The following is a 21,517-nucleotide window of genomic DNA, read 5'->3' on the forward strand; positions in this document are numbered from 1 at the left end:
CTACAGATAAGGAATTATGGCAGTAAGAAGTTAACACAGGTTCGTAAACTTAATGACAAAAAGCAGATTAAATCCTAGAAAATATTTATATCAAGTACATTTTTTTAAACTTGAACTTATCAATAGCCATTAGTTTTTGTTTCAGGTAGTCTTATATTTATGTGCACAGGGATGCCTCTGGCAGAGTACCGAGTGTGAATTATCAGCCAGAGACTTCCAAAGTTCATAATGCATCCAAACTCCTACCTCCACATCGACTTGTCCATAAGTGTAGGCGGAGGGTGCAAGGTGGAGACAGGGACACTGATTATGGCAGAAATTGTGGGAGACAATTAGAAATGGCACAGATGTTGGAATTTGAAATCTATCTATCTACTTCTCATCTCTGAAGTTTGTGTCGATTGACAGGGTGATTAGTCCTCATCCTACCTGGTACACTACAACTCAGTTAAGAGAAAGAAAACCTATGTGAAGATGACAAGCACAATTTGTGGCGTAGTGAATCTCATTAAGAGTATGTTCTTGTCTTTTTGTTATTTTCTCTTATCCTCCATTTTTTCTGTTCAAAATAGGAGAGCCTAATCAAATCAGGGTTATGGGAAAATAATTACTTTTTCCAGGTAGCAAAGTCACAGATATAAAACTGCTGGTACCCTAATCTGATGCTGATCACAATATCATGGTGGTGGGTCAATCAACATTAGATCACCTCACCTCCAGTACTGAATCTTTAACAGCACTTCAGCTCTAAAGAGGAGAAAGTCTGAGAAATCGCTTTCATGGAAATCATCTGTGAGAAAAAGAGTTCTATTTGTAAATGAAGAGGAACATATGCTAAAGGATGAAATAGAAGCTTTTTACTTCTGAGCACATATTTGAAAAAGAAAGGGAGGAGTGAAGACATGAGAAATGAGAAAGAAGATAGAAATTTTTTCACTCTGCATCTTTAGTGTTACCACACATGTAACCTTGGTATTCAGACACCTAGTGTCACAACAAGGGAATCACTTTGCATTCAAAACCTTGCCATTTAAGAACAGTCAGTTATATATTAATGAGTTGATAAATTGAATAATTGATAAATGACTGAACCCAGAAGATCATCAACATTTTTGTTTGTTACTTAAGGAATTTTAGTATAGAAGGAAATAGTTTTATCAGGATATGTATATGTGTGTGTGTGTGTGTGTATATATATATATATATGTCTCAGAATGCTTAAACTTCATTTGGTAGTAGTTTTGGAGCAGTATCTTACTGCTATCTTTAGGCAAGCACCAATTATTCTTGCTCTATCCTAGATGACCCAAGGGGCCTGTTGCACCCTCAGGTAGTGTATTCCAAACTGAATTCCTTAGAGAACAGAATGTAGCTGAGCATTTTTAGAAGTGCTCAACTTGGTCTTATTAAGGACAGTAGCCCAACAGTTCCATTTAGAACATCTGCTCTATGTACACTCCCTTACTCCTCCTTTTCTTTATTCTTTTTTGTTATCTTCTGTCTCCTATAAATCCCCGACAGAAATCTGAATATTCGTCTGTTAACTTAATGCAGAGGACTCAGTCTTCCCCAGTTTATTTCCTTTGAGTGTGTTCAGGTATTGACACACACATCAAAAACTTAAATCTCGGAGGGCTTGTCAGTCATTCTGTATCTTCTATTGCCTTCCATTTTTTAGCACCTCAGCTTAGACATAGAAAGTACAAAATAATTTTCATGGATATTTTTGGTTGACTCTAGTAGAAATTTTATGTCAATCAATTTATTATTTTTTTATTCTTCACATTTATCTGTTTTGTATATATTTCAGATGTACAGCATGATAGTTTAATATGCATATAGATAATGAAGTGATTACTATAGTCAAGCAAATTTTTAATATATCCATCACTTCATATAGTTACCTTTTGTGTTTTTGTGTGTAAGAGCTCCTAAAAATTCACATGCTATTCAGTTTATATAAACTGTGCCCTTGTAGTCGGTTTACTACTTTGCATTTACTTAAATAGTATTAGTCTTCTCTGAGAGACAATCTCTATAAAGCATATACATGCATTCACATGTATAGGCTTTTTTTTTTTACTCTTTAAAGATTAATTATTTTTTAAAAAAAATATAGAATAGTTTCTAGTCTAAATCTGCCAGAAGATGGGGGAAATCAGAGAATGATAAGGAGGAAATAATCTTTACTTAGTCCTACACTAGAATATATGCTAGAATTTGCCATAAAGATGACTCATTATTCACTAAGTATTTAATATTTTTTTTTATATTTTATTCCCCCTGTATGAAAATAATTTCCTTACCTGGTAGAATTCTACTCACCTTCAAATACCAGGAATAAATAGAATCCAAATTTCCAACTCCAGGAAGAATGAGGAGCATCCTTTTCAACTACTACATAGCATTTTCATGCTGCTTAAGGGATAGAAATTGACTGAATTCATAGTTATTATTGAACGTGTCATTCACTTATTGTTTAGTCTTTTCCAGAGAGTAGTAGTCAATAAGAGAAGTAATACAGGAATAATAAGAATAGATTTCACTATCCACAAAATATGGATTACCATTGTTCAGTAACTCTCGTATTTAGAAAAAATATGGATTATTTATGAAAACCTATGTTCCATCCAAGTATCCTGATGAGTCCTGAATCTAAACATCCTGGAAACTAAGAATGAGCTCTCACTGAGAATTTATTTTCTTTAAACTTCCTAGAGATACCATTTCTGTTTAGAATTCACTCTTTTAAATGTATAATTCAGTAGTTTTTACTACATCCTAAAGTTGGCAGCCACCACTACTCCCTAATTCAGGTAGCAAATATTTTACACATATTTTGATAATTTATTTTAAACGAAACTAACCCATTCATCCAAAGAAGAAACCTTGAACACATGAACAGCCACTCTGCATTTCCCCCTCCCAGACTCTGGGGATCATTCTTTTCTGTCTATGGATCTGCCTATTGTAAATTGAATATATAGTATGTGTTCTTTTGTGTCTGGCTTATTTCATGTAGGATAATCCTTTCAAGCTTTATCCCTTCATCCATGGTACAGCATCTATCAATATTTCATTCCTTTCTATGGTAAATAATATTTCTTTTTATTTATATATCATATTTAGTTTATTCATTCATCAGTTGTTATAACTTTGGAAAGTTTTCATTTTTGGCTATAATAAACTTAAGAGTAATGAACATTTATGTGCAGATTTTTGTGTGAATATAATGTTTTTAATTCTTGTAGTGATTTTCATAGAACTTTTAATCATAAAATAGAGGGATTAAAAATATTTTGTATCTTTTAATTTCTTGTACAAGTTCACAGAAATATATAATCCTATTGATATAATTCAAGGTATTTAAAAAGATACTAAAAAAAGAAGTTGATCTTAATTGAACTGAACCATCATGCAAATTTCATAAACGTATTCAGATAGAGTTTCTACATACTAAGCAGGTCAATGAAACTATACCTCTCTAATTTTGTGTCAAACCAAGATGGAACCCTGAAACATACTGAAATATAAAGACAAAAAATAAGAGAAAAGAATAGTTGTCTTTTCAACACTGTATTCTTCAATGTTGGAATAAAACAGACATTTACCATTCAAGTATTTATTGATTTCGTGTTACATATAAGACTTAACAGGTGGAGGATAGCAAAATAATATAAAGACACAGGACTGGTTCTCAAGGTCTCTCAGTCGAATTGGAGATAAGTCATTAACAGAGGAAGTAGATACAGAGTATGGTTCAACTAGTATGAATACAAAGCTGTGGAAATTCTTGGGAGAGATGTGCTTTATTTCATGGCAACAGAAGGTGGAGTGGAATTTCAATTCTGTATTAGTGGTAACTGCCCATCATAAGGTAGTTGTGAATGTCCAATAAGTATATGTAATGAAGATCAGCAGGGGAGTCACGTGTAAGAGTCATTTTTGCCTAAGACAAAGTGAGGCTCACAGTGGACACAATCTTTAAGGAAGAGAAAAGGAAAAAAAAAAAAAAAAAACACAATACTAAATATGAAGCTTCTTGAGTACCAAAAAACAGACTGTGGATAAATGGTGGGCAGGAAAGAAAATAGAACAAGTCTAAACCATAACAAATAACAAAATAGGCCATATTCCAGAATATTTGTGACAAAGTTTTCAGTTTTAAGACAAGAAAAAAATCAATACACATACACACACACACACACACACACACACACACAGATTCCTTTTAAAACTGTATTGGGCCTATAGCTAGTATTATTCAAGGCACAGGGGAGAGGCACAGGAAAGATAAAAGAGCATATCCAGATTCAAGGGGCTTATAGTTTTGTCCAGAAGTCATATAAAAACTAATTGAAAGTCATGCAGTTTATCATATAATTTAATACTAAATTATATGCAATAACTACATGTGTTACAGAAGTGTGGAGAAGATTAATGAGGGCTGGTGTACTCATGTAAAGAACATTAGTTATAATTGTTTTCTTCAGCATCTAGCAGAAATCAGACAAAGTGATGGGCTTAAGTAACACAACCATTTATCATAAGGAGAGGTCTATTTAGACAAGCCAGGGTTTGTTAAACAGCATGACTTTAGATAAATATCTTTACAATCTCTTGGTTTTTCTTTTCTGTTTACAAAATGGCTAGGAGAATATAAACATAGAGTCCCACACTGTCCTTCCATGAAGAAAGCAAATGCATAAGCCCTATGTTTCTCTGGTAAGAGGGAGAGGAATCTTCCCAGAAGTTTACCCAGAGTTTCTTTCACCTCACTGGCTATGTCACATAGCACTCCCAGAAGTGAGGCAGCCTGTGACAGTGACTATCTGGTAAAGAAAATGCCATGTCTGGCTCTCATAAATCATAACCACTCCCTCAGGCTGCAGGAAGACTTTTTCAAAGAGATTAAGAATATCAAAAGGGTTATCTAAGCACAAAAGGGGGGTCTATTGGTAGGAAAGAAAAGGGAGACTTTGGGAATGAGGTGGAGGATATTATTTGTTTCAGAAAGATCCGTTGAAGTATGGAAACTGAGAATTTGTTAATGAAAGAAAAACTGAGAACATTCTAGATGAATTCATAGCATAACCATACTTCTATCAGGGTGAACACCTAGTGTTTCTTATCTTAGAATTGGCTCTTCAAAGAGGTTTGAGAAACAACAATAGCATTGCACATCTTGCAAGTTCAGCTGTACTCAGTTACCTGTCAATGTTTTGGGGACGGAAGTATGAGAAAGGAAAAAAGTTGCTGAAGTTAGTGAGGGAAATAAAGTAATTTAATTCTACTATTTAACTTGTTACCCTTTATACCTAGTCATTACTCTAAAATAGAAATTTGCAATAATTATTGACCAGTGAGTATTATAGTGTAGAAAACTATAGAAATTTATGAGTTTTCCTCTTGGAAATAAATGCATAGGTAAGTCAATAACATCTATTTTCTGCTCATAGGACACAGATTTTTTTTGCTCATAAAAATTGATATTAGAGTATAAGACTTTAGACACCAAGGTATTCTCATAAAAATAGCTCATTGTAGCACATTAGTAAAGTAATCAAAAGTTCTGGTTGAGAAATCAGTTTTAGACCAAGGACAATGCTCAACATAGGATAGCATATTAAAAAATATATTTGAGAAAAGGTGTCATGGCCAGAAGCATAACCATAAGTAAACTAGCAACCAATTTATTTCACAGAGTAGTACATTTAGATCAGTAATATTTAAAGTTTGTGCATAACTAAAATTTGAAAAACATGCATGTGTCCTAAATACATAAAAGTAAATAAAAATAATGTGTCCTAAATACATAAAAGTAAATAAAAATAAATGTAAACGGAAGTTTTGATAGTTCCTCAGTAGCCCATCCTCTAACTCATCACTTGAGTAGGGCACACATGTTGGAGTACATTAATCTAAGAGGACTATAGCCTGTTAAGTTTTACCACATGGACATAGGTTCTTCAATGGATTCCTGAGCACTAGGTCTTTTTGAATTTGCAATAAATCTTTGTTATATAGTTCATATACCACTTTATATCATTAATTTTTATGTAATTGGCCCTTGCCTTTATCTTAATTTATTTTGTTTCATTTTTGTGGTACCAGGGAACAAACCCACTCCTTGAGCAACATCTTGGCACTTTCCTCTTTCCCCAATGCTTCTTTATTTTATATTGAAACACAATAATTTATTTGCATGATTGTTACCTTACTATGGTCTGAGCTCTTTCAGGACAAGTGATATTTTACCTTTATAATGTCTGCCTGTAGATCATCCTGACTGCCTATATGAATCATCTATGAGTTTTGAAAAATATTGATGGAAAGGCTCAATCCAGAATAACTAATTCATCATTTAGGGTAGTTTCTTGTACAATTTCATACATCATATGTTTATTATATTAAAAGAATTAAAATCCACTTTCTTACCCTTTTCCAGTATTTATTTTTCAGTGATATCTATTATTGTATCAGAAGAACAGGTAGGAAATGAGTAATATGGGACAACTGTTGATGTGGTATTCAGAACAGATTTAAGAGTTGAAACACATTGAGATTCCCCTTCATACCTACTTTTAAATTTTGTGAGCTATGAACTGAATTTATACAATTCACTGTAAAAGTGTTGCTCTAACTCAGATAAAATAGAAAATACATAAATAAATATTTGAATATTTAAGACAATGTGTATATAGTGATTAATGTACTAGATGTACAATATGAACATCAAAAACTACTTGCCTAGGCTGTGGTTGTGGCTCAGTGGTAGAGCACTTGCCTAGCATGTGTGAGGCACTGGGTTCAATTCTCAGTACCACATATAAATAAAGGAATAAAATAAAGGTCTATCAACTTCTAAAAATAATATTTAAAAACAAAACAAAAACTACATGCCTTAGAACAGAAGATACAAATAAGTAAATGTACTCATCCTGTATTATGACATTTATAAAAGTCACATATATTCTTCTGATTATGTGTTAATTCGTATTGTCACAGCAGAATGAGAGGAAAATGAAACTACAGTTTTCTTCTCATGAGCTAGTGTGATTATCCTACTAAGAGATAGCTTTCTTTACTCCACTTTAGTTGCCTTAATTTTATCGTGTTATTTTTATTTTATTTTAAATAACTATATTTTAATAATAATCTCTTAACATATGTTCAATATAAGAGCATTTACAATTTTTATTCAAAATTTATTTATTAAATATAATTCATGTTACATGATGAGTATATGCTATATAAAAGGGAAACAACTATTTTAATAGGTGAACATATACCTAGAAATTAAAAAAAAACTATTTTAATCCATCAAATAGAATGATCCTTTAAAACTCGATTTTTGTGAGTTAAGTTGAAAGGTAGATTTATTTTAATTTTGCAAAAGATTAAAATTGTCAGGGGTATAATTTTCTCAATGAAAAAAATTAAGCAGAGAGACAGGCTGCTAGTACAAATGGCCTTATCTCAACTGAGTAAAAATGCTCAGTAATTCAAAATAAATGAAAAAACTGTCAATAAGAATAAAATTCTGGTTGTTGTTTAATACAGGAGGAAAATAAATATTTTTGTAGAAGTTCTAAAAGCTGTTCCCTGTTAAGGCCATTCTGGTATTTGCTGTAGGACTAGCACTACATTTATTATTAATCTGCCTCCACAGCTCATAGGGTAAGCCTGCAGAGATTGGAAGTAAGTTTGGATAGAGAACAATAAATAATAAATAACAACAATAATAATTTGCATTTCTCTAACACCTCCAGCTGTGGAAGTCGATGTGGTTCATAACCATTAATTAAGCTTCACAAGATTCCAGCAAGGGAGGCAAACAATGTTGTTCAGATGGGAAAAGAAAGAAATTTAAAAGTTAAGTAACTAGGTGAAGGTCACAATTAAGTTAAAACAATTTCAGGAATGTTCCTCATGATTTTTCACATTCAAAGTCCTCTTTCCAACCCCATTAACTTTTTTTTTATGCAACTGCTTTTTTTCTTTTTTTTAAAATTTGTTCTAATTAGTTATACATGAATTTGACACATTGTACACAAATGGTGCATAACTTCTCATTGCTCTGGCTATACATGGTGCTGAGTCACACCAGTAGTGTAATCACACATGTATGTAGGGTAATAATATCTGTCTTATTCCACCATCCTTCTCATCCCCACTGCCCTACCCTTCCCCTCACTCTCCTCCACACAATCCAAAGTTCCTTCATTCTTCCCTACTCCCCCACCCCCACTGTGGATCAGCATCTTCTTATGAGAGGAAATATTTGGCCTTTGATTTTTTGGAATTGGCTTATTTCACTTAGCATGATATTCTCTAGTTTCTTCCATTTACCTGCAAATGCCATAATTTCATTCTTCTTTAAGGCTGAACAATATTCTATTGTGTATATGTGCCACAATTTCTTTATCCATTCATCTGTTGAAGGACCTCTGGGTTAGTTCCATAGTTTGTTGTAAATTGAGCTGCTATAAACATTTATGTGGCTATGTCACTGTACTATGCTGATTTTAAGTCCTTTGAGTATCAATCAAGGAGTGGGATAGCTGGGTCAGTGGTTCCATTCCAAATTTCTGAGGAATCCATATTGCTTTCCACAGTGGTTGCACCAATTCACTGTCCCACCAGCAATGTATGAATGTACCTTTCCCACCACATCCTCCCAACACTTAGCATTGCTTGTATTCTTGATTTCCATTCTTACTGCAGTGAGGTGAAATCTTAGAGTAGTTTTGATTTGCATTTCTTTAAGTGCTAGAGATGATGAACATTTTTTTCATTTTTGAACAATTTTTGTTGATCAATTGTATTTCTTCTTCTGTGAAGAATCTGTTCAGTTCCTTAGCTTATTTATTGATTATTTGTTCTTTTGGTGTAAAGTTTTTTGAGTTCTTTATATATCCTGGAGACTAATGCTATATCTGAGGTGGGTGTGCTAAACATATTCTCCCATTCTGTAGGCTCTCTCTTCATATTATTAACTGTTTCCTTTGCAGAGAAGACGCTGTATATTTTGAATACATTCCATTTAATGATTCTTAATTTTACTTCCTGTGCATTAGGAGTCTTGTTAAGGAAGTCAAAGTCCCAAGCTGGTATGATGAAGATTTGGGCCTACTTTTTCTTCTATTAGGTGCGGGGTCTCTGTTCTAGTGCCTAAGTCTTTGATCCTCTTTGAGATGATTTTTGTGTAGGGTGAGAGGTAGGGGTTTAATTTCTTTTTGTTACACATGGATTTCCAATTTTCCTGGAACCATTTGTTGAATAGGCTATCTTTTCCCCAATATACATTTTTGGTGCCTTTGTCTAGTATGAGATAACTGTATTTATGTGGTTTGTCTCTGTGTCTTGTATTCTGTACCATTGGTCTTCTGTCTATGTTGGTCCCAATACCATGCTGTTTTTCTTACTATAGCTCTGTAGTATAGTTTAAGGTCTGGTATTGTGATGCCTCCTGCTTTACTCTTCTTGCTTAGGATTGCTTTGGCTATTCTGGGTCTCTTAGTTTTCCAAATGAAGTTCATGATTGCTTTATCTATTTATATGAGGAATATTATTGGGATTTTAATAGGAATTGCATTAAATCTGTGTAACACTTTTGGTATAACACTTTTGAAAATATTAATTCTTCTTCTCAAACAACATGGGAGAGTTTCCATATTCTAATGTCTTCTTCAATTTTCTTTCTTCAGTGTTCTATAGTTTTCATTGTAGAGGTCTTTCACCTCTTTTGTTAGATTGATTCCCAAGTGTTTTATTGTTTTAGGCTATTGTGAATGGGATAGTTTTCCTAATTTCTCTGGCAGTGGATTCATTGCTTATGTATAGAAATGCATTTGATTTATGGGTATTGATTTTATATCCTGCTACTTTGCTGAATTCATTTATTAGTTCTAGAAGTTTTCTGGTGGAATTTTTTTGATCCTGTAAGTACAGAATCATGTCATTGGCAAATAGTGAGAGTTTGAGTTCTTCTTTTCCTATTCATATCCCTTTAATTTCTTTCATCTGTCAGATTGCTCTGGTTAGAGTTTCAAGGACTATGTTGAATAGAAGTGGTGAAAGAGGGTATCCCTCCCTTGTTCCAATTTTCAGAGGAAATGCTTTCAATTTATTTTTTTCTATTTAGAATGATGTTGTCCTTGGACTTAGCATAGATAACTTTTACAATGTCGAGGTATTTTCCTAGTATCCCTAGGTTTCCTGGTGTTTTGAACACAAAGAGGTGCTGTATTTTTTCAAATGCTTTTTCTGCATCTATTGAGATAATCATACGATTCTTGTCTTTAAGTCTATTGATGTGATGTATTATGTTTAATGATCTCCGTATGTTCAACCAACCTTGCGTTCTAGGGGTGAACACCACTTCATCATGGAGCATATCTTTTAAATATGTTTTTGCATGTGAGTTACAAGAATTTTATTGAGAATTTTTGTGTTTATATTCACCAGGAATATTGTTCTAAAGTTTATTTATTTATTTATTTTTTTCTTGATGTGTCTTTGTCTGGTTTTGGTGTCTGAGTGATAATAGCCTAATAGAATGTGTTTGCAAGTTTCCCTCATTTTCTGTTTCATGAAATAATTAAGGAGTGTTGCTGTTAATTCTACTTTGAAAGTCTTACAGAACTTGGTTGAGAATTCCTCTGGTCCTGGGCTTTTCTTGGTTGGTAGACTTTTGATGGCATCTTCTATTTCATTGCTTGAAATTGACCTATTTAAATTGTGTATGTCCTCCTGATTCAGTTTAGGTAGATCATATGTCTCTAGAATTTTTCAATATCTTTGAGATTTTCTATTTTATTTGAGTATAAATTTTCAAAAGATTTTCTAATTACCTTCTGTATTTCTGTAGTGCTCATCCTGATGTTTCCTTTTTCAGTATGAAGTTTAGTAATTTGACTTTTATTTCTCTTTCTCTTTGTTAGTGTTGCTAAAGGTTTATCAATTTTATTGTTTTTCAAAAAACCAACTTTTTGTTCTGTCAATTTTTTCAATTGATGCTTTTGTTTTAATTTTATCCCTGATTTTAATTATTTCCTGTCTTCTGCTGCTTTTGGTGTTGATTTGTTCTTCTTTTTCTAGGGCTTTGAGATGTAATGTTAGATCACTTATTTGTTGACTTTTTATTATTTTAATTCATGAGCTCAAAACAATGACATTTCTTCTTGACACTGTCTTCTTAGCATCACAGAGATTTTGATGTGTTGTAATGGTTCTCTCGTTTACCTCTAAGTGTCTTTTTTATTTCCTCCCTGATTTCTTCTGCTATCCATTCATAATTCAGTAGCATGCTATTTCATCTCCAGGTGTTGGAGTAGCTTCTGTGTTTTGTTTTATTGATTTCCAGTTTCATTCCATTATGATCTGATAGAACACAGGATAATATTTGCTGAAAGCTGCTTTGTGGTATGGTCTGTTTTAGAGAAGGATTCACATGCTGCTGAGAATAAAGAGTATTCACTCAATGATGGATGAAATACTCTATATATGTCCATTAAGTCTAAATCATTGATTGCGTTATTTAGTTCTATAGTTTCTTCCTTTAGTTTTTTTTTTTTTTTTTTTAAAGATCTAATCAGTGGTGAGAGAGGTGTGTCATCCAGTATTTTGTGTTGTGGTCTATTTGATTCTTTAATTTGAGAAGGGTTTGTTTGATGTACATAGATGCTTCATTGTTTGCGGCATATATATTTGTGATTGTTTTGTCTTATTGATGTATGATTCCCTTAAGTAGTACGGAATGTCCTTCTTTATCCATTCTGAATAACCATGAATTGAAGTCTACTTTGTCTGAAATGTGAATTGAAAGCACGTCTTGTTTAGGCAGTCCATGTGAGTGTTATCATTTTTCCCAATTTTTCATCGTAAGTCTGTGGATGTCTTTTCCTAGGAAGTGAGTCTCTTGAGGATAGCATGTTTTCGGGTCTTTCTAAAAATCCAACCTGCCAGTCTATGTCTTTTGATTAAAGAGTTTTGATCATTATCATTCAGAGTTATTATTGAGATGTTTTGTACTCCTTCTCATTTTGGTTTATTTTTGCTTTCTAACTTGACTTAGTTTCCCCTTTGATTGACCTTTCCTTTAGTGTAGTTCCTCACTTTGCTGGTGTTCTTTTTTTTTTCATTTCCTCCTTATGGACTATTTTGCTGAAAATGTTCTATAGTACCGGCTTTCTAGTTGTGAATTCTTTTAACTGTTGTTCATCTTGGAAGGTTTTTCTTTCATCTTCAAATCTGAAGCTTAATTTTGGTGGTTGTAAAGTTCTTGGTTGGCATCCATTTTCTTTCAGAGCTTGTTATATGTTATTCCAGGACCTTCTGGCATTGAGAATATGGTTTGAGAAATCAACTGAAATTCAAATTGATTCCCTCTTATATGTAATTTGATTTTTTTCTCTTGCAATCTTTAAAATTCTATCCTTATTCTGTATGTTAGTCATTCTCTTTATAATGTGCCTTGGTGTGGGTGTACTGTAATTTTGTACATCTGGGGTCCTTTAAACCTCTTGTAATTGATTTTCCATTTCATTCTTTAGATTTTGAAAATTTTATGATATTATGGTTTTGGAAAGATTGTGTATTACTTTGGCTTGTATCTCCATGGCTTCCCCTATTCCAATAAATCTTAAATTTTATTTTTCATGCTATCACTTATTTTGTGGACATTCTGTTCATGGTTTCTTACCATCTTCTCTGTATGGTTGACTTTATTTTCAAGAGTATATATTTTGTCTTTATTGTCTGAGGTTCTGTCTTCTAAATGGTCTAACCTGTTGGTGATAATTTCCATTAAATTTTTAATTTGGTTTATTGTTTCCTTCATTTTGAAGATTTCTGCTTGATTCCTTTTTATAATCTCTGCCTCTTTATTGAAGTGATCTTCACTTTCTATATTTTCTCTCTGATACCATCCTTTATTTTGAAGATCAGTTTGACTATGTACCTTCTCAACTCCTTCTCTGATATTTCTTCTATTGTGTTGTCTATGGATTCTTTTGTTGGAACATCTTGGTTTGTTTGAGGCACTTTGTTCCCTTGATTTTTCATGCTGTTTGTGTGACTTCTCATCTCGTAGAATGGATCTGAGGCAGTACAGTTTCTACCCTATAGTCTTCTAGTGTCCCTGAAGGCTTCCAGTACCTCACCTTTAATGGGGAGACCAAGATTAATAGCATCCAATGCAAGCAATATACAACCTTACACCAAATGACTCCTATTAAGGCATCTACAGTTTTGTCACAATAAACAGAAATGAAGTTTTTAAGTATTGTCTACAGTACAAACAATAAGTTTGCTAAAAGGGTTTACTGTTTCAAATGATGAGCAATAAGGGAAGTGAAGTTGTGTAAGATGTGATGTTTATGAGGGAGGAGAAAATATAGAGGTAGAATTTTATATTTAGAGTGAGGGAGGAATTAATAGCGCATGAGAGGAGTGAGAAAGGGAATCCAGGGAGAAGTTAGGTGAGAGAAAAAATACATACAGATTTATAAAAAATAAAAAGAAAAAAAGTAAAAATATCAGAATACACAATCAAACAGTAATATACTATTCAGACATCCCATTCCTCAGTAAATTGATGCATGAAGAATATTTGAATTCAATGATGATGGAGATATGATAGTGGGGGAAAGAGGGAAAGTCTCAATGAAAAATTGACCAATTGCTTCTGTTGACTTTCAAATATTTTCTTAGCTTTACTTCTCTGCCAATAGGTGAAGTTGTCTGCAGTTTGATGGTAGCTCCAATCCAGCAAGTGCTAGACCAGTTGGATGTGTGAACTGATAGCAAGATTTCCTCATAACCTCTTCCAGCATTCCCACCCATTGTAGTCAGCCTCTTCAGGACTCACTCAGCTAGAGAGAATCCAGTTTTCTCCAGTTTTCCCAACCTGTGCTCTAGTCTTCTATCAACAAGTTTGCCAAACCCAGACTGCCCCATGCAAACCCACGTGCATTGTGATGGACCTGGGCTTCAGTTACCTAGGCTCCACCTTGCTCTAGTCCCAAGATCTCAACGCCCTTTCAGTTTGCAGAGAGACCACCAGGTATGTGCTCACACAAGGGAGCACCCCTGCAAAGAGGCAGCCAGATAGCAGCCACTAGCACACCCTGGAGAAAGACCTCAGGTGAAACCACACCTGCAGGTACCCTGATAATATGTCTCCAGGCCCTGACCTGTGCCCCCAGATTGAGGTGGTCACATCCTGAGATGGTGGTGAAGTCTGTGCAGCAGCAAACCTGCAGGGCCTGGTTGGTGTTCCAAGATGGCAGCAGCTGTGTGTAACAAACCTATGTGTACTGTGACAGTGGACTTCAAGGAGCAGCAGGTGACTGACCATCTGCTGGTTGTCTGTGGTCGGTCTGCAGGGTAACAGTGGGAGAATGTTGGGAACCAGGTGATGGGTAGGTGAAAGGTGGACAATGGGCAGGCAAGAGGCAGGCAAAAGAACAAATGGCAGATGATAGGCAGTGACCAGCTAATAATCTATACTCAAAAGGCTGGTGTTATGCTGACAGACAGCAGGTGATCACAGCAGACCTGTTGTGGTAAACATCTGGGAAATGGTGGGCAGTGATAGTTGCCTTGCAGACAAAGAGTATTTCCTCTGCTTGAAATCAAAGTCATGGAGCCACAAGGAATGAAGCTTCCCTCTAGTTATCCATCCTGGATCTAATCCCCATTAACTTTTGACAATAATTTTTCTTTCAAATATCAAAATTCACACTTTAAAAGAAAAATAATTATCTAAATATATTTGGCTATCAACATCATTGGACTACAAATTTGGGAACTTGTTCTTGAAATTACACTTTGCATGCAATGTGTTATATACCAGTTTTTATGACAGTTGACAAGTATAATACCATTTTACTACTCTGTAAATGGTTTGTTCTCAACTTGGAAGGAAACCAACTGTTTCTTATGTTGCTACAGCCAATGAGCACAACAGTGGGAAAAGTGTCAAAACTACCAGGAAAACAATTAAGTTAATATTTAAAACGTGAAGGAGATGTGTAATAATTTAAGATTTCATTTACCTGATGACATTAATTTATCTTCTGTATCAATGGGCAGCATGTTTCATGTGTTTCATACATTTCTTATTTAGATTCTAAGTACTGATCTTCATAGATAATTACAAATGAAATACTTTAAGTAATTCATTTACACATCTCAGAAGATCCCTTATATTTTAAAAATACTTCTCATATCACTGGTTTTAAAATTTTTCTATAAATAGTAGATTAATATGCTTAAGTATAAGGAGGTTTCAGAAGTAAGAGCTGTTTTTCATTTTTCATTTTTCTCCTTGCTGATACATCTATAATGTCAACCACACAAATGTAACAATAAACTCTAAAAATGTCAGAATTTTACACTAAAACACTTCATATTTTAGTGTTTTATAGCATGTCTAAGAGAGCTAACTTAATTATAACATGATTGTTTTATGGGTTGTTTCATTTATTGCAATAAAACATTCTATTCTAAAAGCCAGACTATCATATGCCCAGCCTTTCAAAAGAGAAAACCGGTAAAATTGTTAAGAAGAGAGCCTGAGAAGGTGCATGAGGTTCTTTGATGAGGTATTTCCTACAAGTGTGAAGATACAAGTGGAGTTGACCTGACCATCTTCCTATATCCTATACGTCTGCATTTTTTAGGGAATAAATTTATGATCAAAAGAAAAGTTACATTTTCTAAGGTTTTCTTCAAAGACAATGAATGCAAAATTAAGAGGGGCTGAGGAAAACACAATGTTTGTTTTCAACAGCAGAGTAAGAAGATGCAACACCAAGGACAGTCTATGGGTGAATGGATCGGCAGAGTGTTTTAAGAAGGAAAAATAAAGGAAGTTAACAAAAACTTGGAAGAGTTCTAATCAGCTCCACTATGCCTATTTCATTCAGTCTTCAAGTCTTTTGCTAATGATGAACTAACAGTAAATTTCAGAGGACAAATTACTTCTGAGCCTTAAATTGCTTCCCCCACTATAATAGCCTAAATAAATATACATTGATCTTAATTAAAGATATGTATGTATATATGAGATACACATGTCTTCAGTTACTCAAAGATTTTGGCTGAGGCCTACAGACCTAAGTTCTTAAGTTCTGCTTATTTTCATCTTTAGTGATGGAAAATATGTCACATGATTCCCTTAGATACTTCCCCTAAGACTGGATAAGGAAACACAGAACAACATTCTCGTACTGCCCACATATTCAAAAACACAAATATGTAATATGTATATGTAATATGTATATGTAATATGTAATATGTAAACACAAATATGCAACTAATATGTATACAATTAAGGAAAATTGAATTACAAAAAGAACATCTGTCAAAATAGATTATATAGTATCTATAATCACAATTTTTGCATTATTCTAAAAATTGGCATAAATTTTTCTAAATTTATTTTAGCACTAACATGTCTAATATTTACAGGAAAATATATGTCTAGTTTCTGTAGAGATTCTTCTACATTAAGTTATCAAGGAATATACAGTTTAAGCAAGACATTTCTCCCTCAGAGACATCACCTAATGTCTTGGATCTTACTCAGGTTACACTGAAAGTTACACAGTTTTGACTCTGGTGTGAATCTTTGCAGACGTGTTTTAACAATAAAACCACTGAGGGAGTCAGAATGTATTTGATCTTGTATTGTTACACAGGTAACTTACATTGGTAAAGTATTTGAATATTGTTGAAATTCAGAAGATGTTGCAAATTAGGCCATTCTGATTTCAGACCTCTTACATATGTTTAGATGTGTTATGTGGTCTAATGTATGGTCTACCATGGACAATGCTCATTGTGTGCTTGAGGAAACCTGCATTCTGCTGCTATTAGGAATGTTATTCAATGTGTTTGTTAAACCATATGGTCTATTTTGTTGTTCAAGATCACTGTTTCCTAATTGTTTTTTCAATCTAGTTATTCTATCCATTGTTGCACACTGAGATATTGAGTTCCCTGATACTATAGTAATATTATCTATTTCATTCTTCTGTTTTCCTATTATTTGTTTTACATGTTTGGGAGCACATGTATTTTAATTATTATACCCTTCTTATGAATTGACCACTTCATCATTATATAGTTCCCTTGTCTTTTGTGTCAGATTTGACTGAACATGTTTTATCTGATGAAAGCATAGTCATTCCTGCTATCTTTTGGTTACCATTTGCAGGGAATTTTTTTTTTTCTATTCCATTCACTTTCAACTTTTGTGTCTTCAAAGTTAAAGTGAGTTTATGATAGATAGCACATTGCTGGATCTTGTTTTTAATCTAGTCACGATTTTTTGATAAGAGAAAATCCATTCACAAATTATAGATAGGTGAGAAAGTGGTATTGGCAAGAATTAGGAAATATGATATTGCCATTTTGTAATTGCTTTCTATCTTATAGTCTCTTTGTTCCTTTTTTCTCTGTTATTCATTTATTTATTTATTTTTGGTATGGTTTGTTTCCTCTCTGTTTAGTTTTTCATGGTTCTAAGGTTGTTTTTATTTGGGGGGGTACCATGATTTACATAAACCATCTTATAGTTTTTAAAGTCTAGAGTAAACTGATAGAGTGAAATTGGCATACAAAACCTCTACATCCTTACTCCAGATATTTTAGGTTGCTGTAACTGTCACACTTTACATCCTTTTACATTGCATATCCTTCAACAATTACAGCTATAATTATTTTTAGTATGTTTGTCTTTTAACTTTTATATTAGAGTTAAAAGTGATTTATACACCACCATCATAGTATTAGAGTACTCTGAATTTGATTATAAATTTAACTTTACCGGAGAGCTTTATATGTGCATAATTTTTCATGTTGTTTCTTAACATCCTTTCATTGGAACTTGCAAAACTCCTTTTACTACTTTTTGTAAGGCAGATCTACCGGTGATGAACTCCCTTAGCTTTTGTTTGGAATTTTATTTTTATTTTATTTTTTTTAATCTCTTCTTCCCTCGTAAAGTACAGTTTTTCCAGGTATAGTAATCTTGTTTGAAGTTACTTTATTTTTTAAGTACTTTGAATGTATCATCCTACTCATTGCTGGTTTACAGTTTCTGCTGATAGCCCTATGGAGATTCCCTTGTGAGTGATGAGTTGGCCATCACTTGTTGCTTTGCAAATTGTCCTTTTAAAATTTTGAATTTTGACATTTTGATTATATTGCCCCTTGAGGTAATCTTTGGAATGATCATATTTGTCATCTTTTGAGTTTCATGAATTTGTCTACCTATATATCTCCCAATATTTGGGAAGTTTTCATCTACTTTTTTTTTTTAAATAAACTTTCTTCCCCTTTCTTTCTCTTTAACTGCTCAGAATCCCATAATATGTAACCCTGATCTTTTTATGGTATCCCATAGTTCTCATGTGCTCTCTTGACTAATTTTAATTATTTTCCTCTTCCTGTCCAATTTCAAGTGAACTGTCTTTGAATTTACTTATTCTTACTTCTGCAAGATTGAGTCTGCTTTTTAAGGAATCTACTGCAATTTCTCTTTATGTCATTGTATTCTTCAGTTCCCGTTATATTGTTCTTTACTATGCTTTCTGTTCCTTTATTAAACTTCCAATTTGCTCCTGCTTGTTTCCTTAATCTTACTTGTCTGAATGTGTTCTGTTACATCATGTTGAAGTTCTATTAGATGGTAATTTTAATTCTTTGTTAGGAAATTCATGGATCTCCAGTCTTTCAGTTCCAGCTATTAAACTTTCTTAATTTCCTTTGGTGGTGCATTTTTTTTTTTTTTTTTTTTTTTTGCCTCATTAGTCATGATCTTTGTGTTTATCTTTGCTTAATTTAAAGTAGCAACATCTTCTCTAGTAGTTATAGGCTTTTTCCTTAGGTAACTTTCTACTACCATATCTCTAGTTTGTTGGGATTGACTCTGATATAACAGTTGAATAAAGTTAGAGCTAGGTTATGTGGCTGTTACTAGGTTTCCCATGGGGGACCTGTTATCAGCAGCTCAGTTGAGCATGTGTCCTGTCTGGTCCCTGTGCAGATTAAACTGCCTCCAGAACCTTGGTCAGCAAGGTTACTACTGGGCAAAGTGTCTTGTCAGGGTCTATAATTGGATATAAAAATGATGGGCCTGTTCTTACCAGATGCATGCATGGGGGGGTGGGATGAGACTCCTACTGGGTCTCTAAGAGGGCCCCTATCAGACCACTGGAAGTGTTCCTCTGAAGGGAAGATCTGCCCTGAGTTGCAGCTGAACAGTGCGAGAATTAAACCCCAGGAATTCTTCAGGGTTTATAATAGGGATCAAGATCTATAGGACTGGATCACATGGCAAAAATAACATTTCACCTTGTGAGTCCCTGGGAAATCAGGACCACTCTTGGACTATGGTTGAAAGGTAATGGAACCTAGTTGAAGGACCACTTCAGTATCTGAAGCCATACCATGGTCAGTTGATCTGCCTTTAGAAGCACAGTAAAGCAATCCCCAATGAGTTTTTGGCAGGAAGGACTTCTCCTGAGGGGATAGCTAGGTAGGTAACCACTTAGTCTTTGGGCAGATGGGACTGCTAGGAGGGTCTGATGCCAGGTTATAAGGTTTCTCTTTCTCTCTTTCCCTCTCTCTCTCTCTCTATTTTTATTTTAATACCAGGGATTGAAGATTGAACACAGGGGCACCTAACCACTGAGCCACATCCCCAGCCCTTTTTATTTATTTACTTTTATTTTGAGATAGGATCTCATTAAGTTGCTTAGGGCCTTGCTAAGTCACTGGGATTACCTGTGTTTGCCACTGTGCCAGGTTATAATGTCTCTTTAAGATAGGCAGTTGAATCAAGGCTACTGGCTAATATTTGGGATTAAGTATACCAGTACATTTTATCTAAAATTTTTATGGTGACCATCAGAAATATTGACTACTGTGTTACTCAGATTTTTCCCTCTGTGACCAAAATATCTGAAAATATCAATTTAATAGAGGAAAAGTTTATTTTGCTATCACTACTTTAGAAGTTCAGTCTGTGATTGACCAACTCCATTTTTTGAGCCTGAGGTAAGGCAGTACACTGTGGCAGAAGGATGTGGCAGAGGAAAGCTGCTCAGCTAATGGCAGCTAGGAAGCAGAGTAAGAAGTAAGGAGCCAGGGACAAGATACAATAGTCAATGGAAAGTCCCCAGTGACTTACATCCTCCATCCATGCCCTAGTAGATCATTCAAATTATTAATCCATAAAATTGATTCATCCACCAATGAAGTTACAGCTTTTCTAAACTAATCACTTGCCTCTGAACATTCCTACATGGCCTAAAACATGAATTTCTGGCAACACCTGGTATTTAAGCCATAACACTATTACAGTTATTAATAAAGTCCATTAAGTAAATTTCACTTTCTCTGTGTTTATCATTCAAACTCTAAACATTAGCAAAAGTTTTAAGGCTATATAAAATCATGTCTTTCCCCTGGACATAGTTGCCTCACATTGATAACCACAATATTGACTTCCTGATGTGGTGACCATTGATCTATTTTCTTCAGTAGAGTGTCCAATTAACAACACAGCAAGCATATCAGTTTTCATTCTAGAATGGCCTCCTCAATAACACTTCTTTATTATTTTCAATTATATAAAATTTGAAATCCAGTTGCTTTAAATGGTCTTGCATTATCTTTTACTAATTCAGAGTTTTCCCTGAATGTATGTAAACCAATATGTAATATTGGTTTCTAAAATTAAATAATTTCTAATCAGGGTAATATTGATTTTTTCTTCAAATAATGAGAAATAATTGAATTTTCATTAGAACAACAAACATCTATTTATATCCAGGTTTTGCTCACTACCTATGAATATTTTACTTCTTTAAAATACATACTTGTATCCCAAGTTTTCTGACACTCATCATCCATTGTACAGTTGCTTAAATTAAGAACACACTTCTACTGTTTGCAATGGAAATTCATTGTGTCATACAATGAACACTCACTGATGTACATCTGTTCCCAATGAAAGAATGCTATAGATTCTGTGGTAGACCTTATTCTGTCATCACAAGGTCTCCTTATTTATATATATTTGCTTGTTTCTTCCCAAGTTGTCTCTATGCAGACTGAGACTTGCTGTGTTCATTACTGGATACTTAAAATCAAAATAATCCCATTTTTAAGGCATTCACTAAATATATAAATAATAAATATACTAAATTCTCATATTAAATAGTATCTCCTGTTGAAAAAAGATTCCTCAAAGAACTAAGAAATGAAATACCACTTGACCTAGTTATTCCACTCCTCAGTATATATCCAAAGTATTTAAAATAAGCATACTACAGTGACACAGTCACATCGATGTTTAGAACAGCTCAATTCAAGATAGTTAAGCTACGGAACCAACCTAGGTGTCCTTCAACAGATGAATGGATAAAGAAAATGTGGTATATATACACAGTGGAGTATTACTAAACCATTAAGAAGAATGACATTATTTGTCAGTAAA

The sequence above is a fragment of the Sciurus carolinensis genome, chromosome 7 (genome assembly GCF_902686445.1).
Source record: "Sciurus carolinensis chromosome 7, mSciCar1.2, whole genome shotgun sequence".
Lineage (NCBI taxonomy): Eukaryota > Metazoa > Chordata > Mammalia > Rodentia > Sciuridae > Sciurus > Sciurus carolinensis.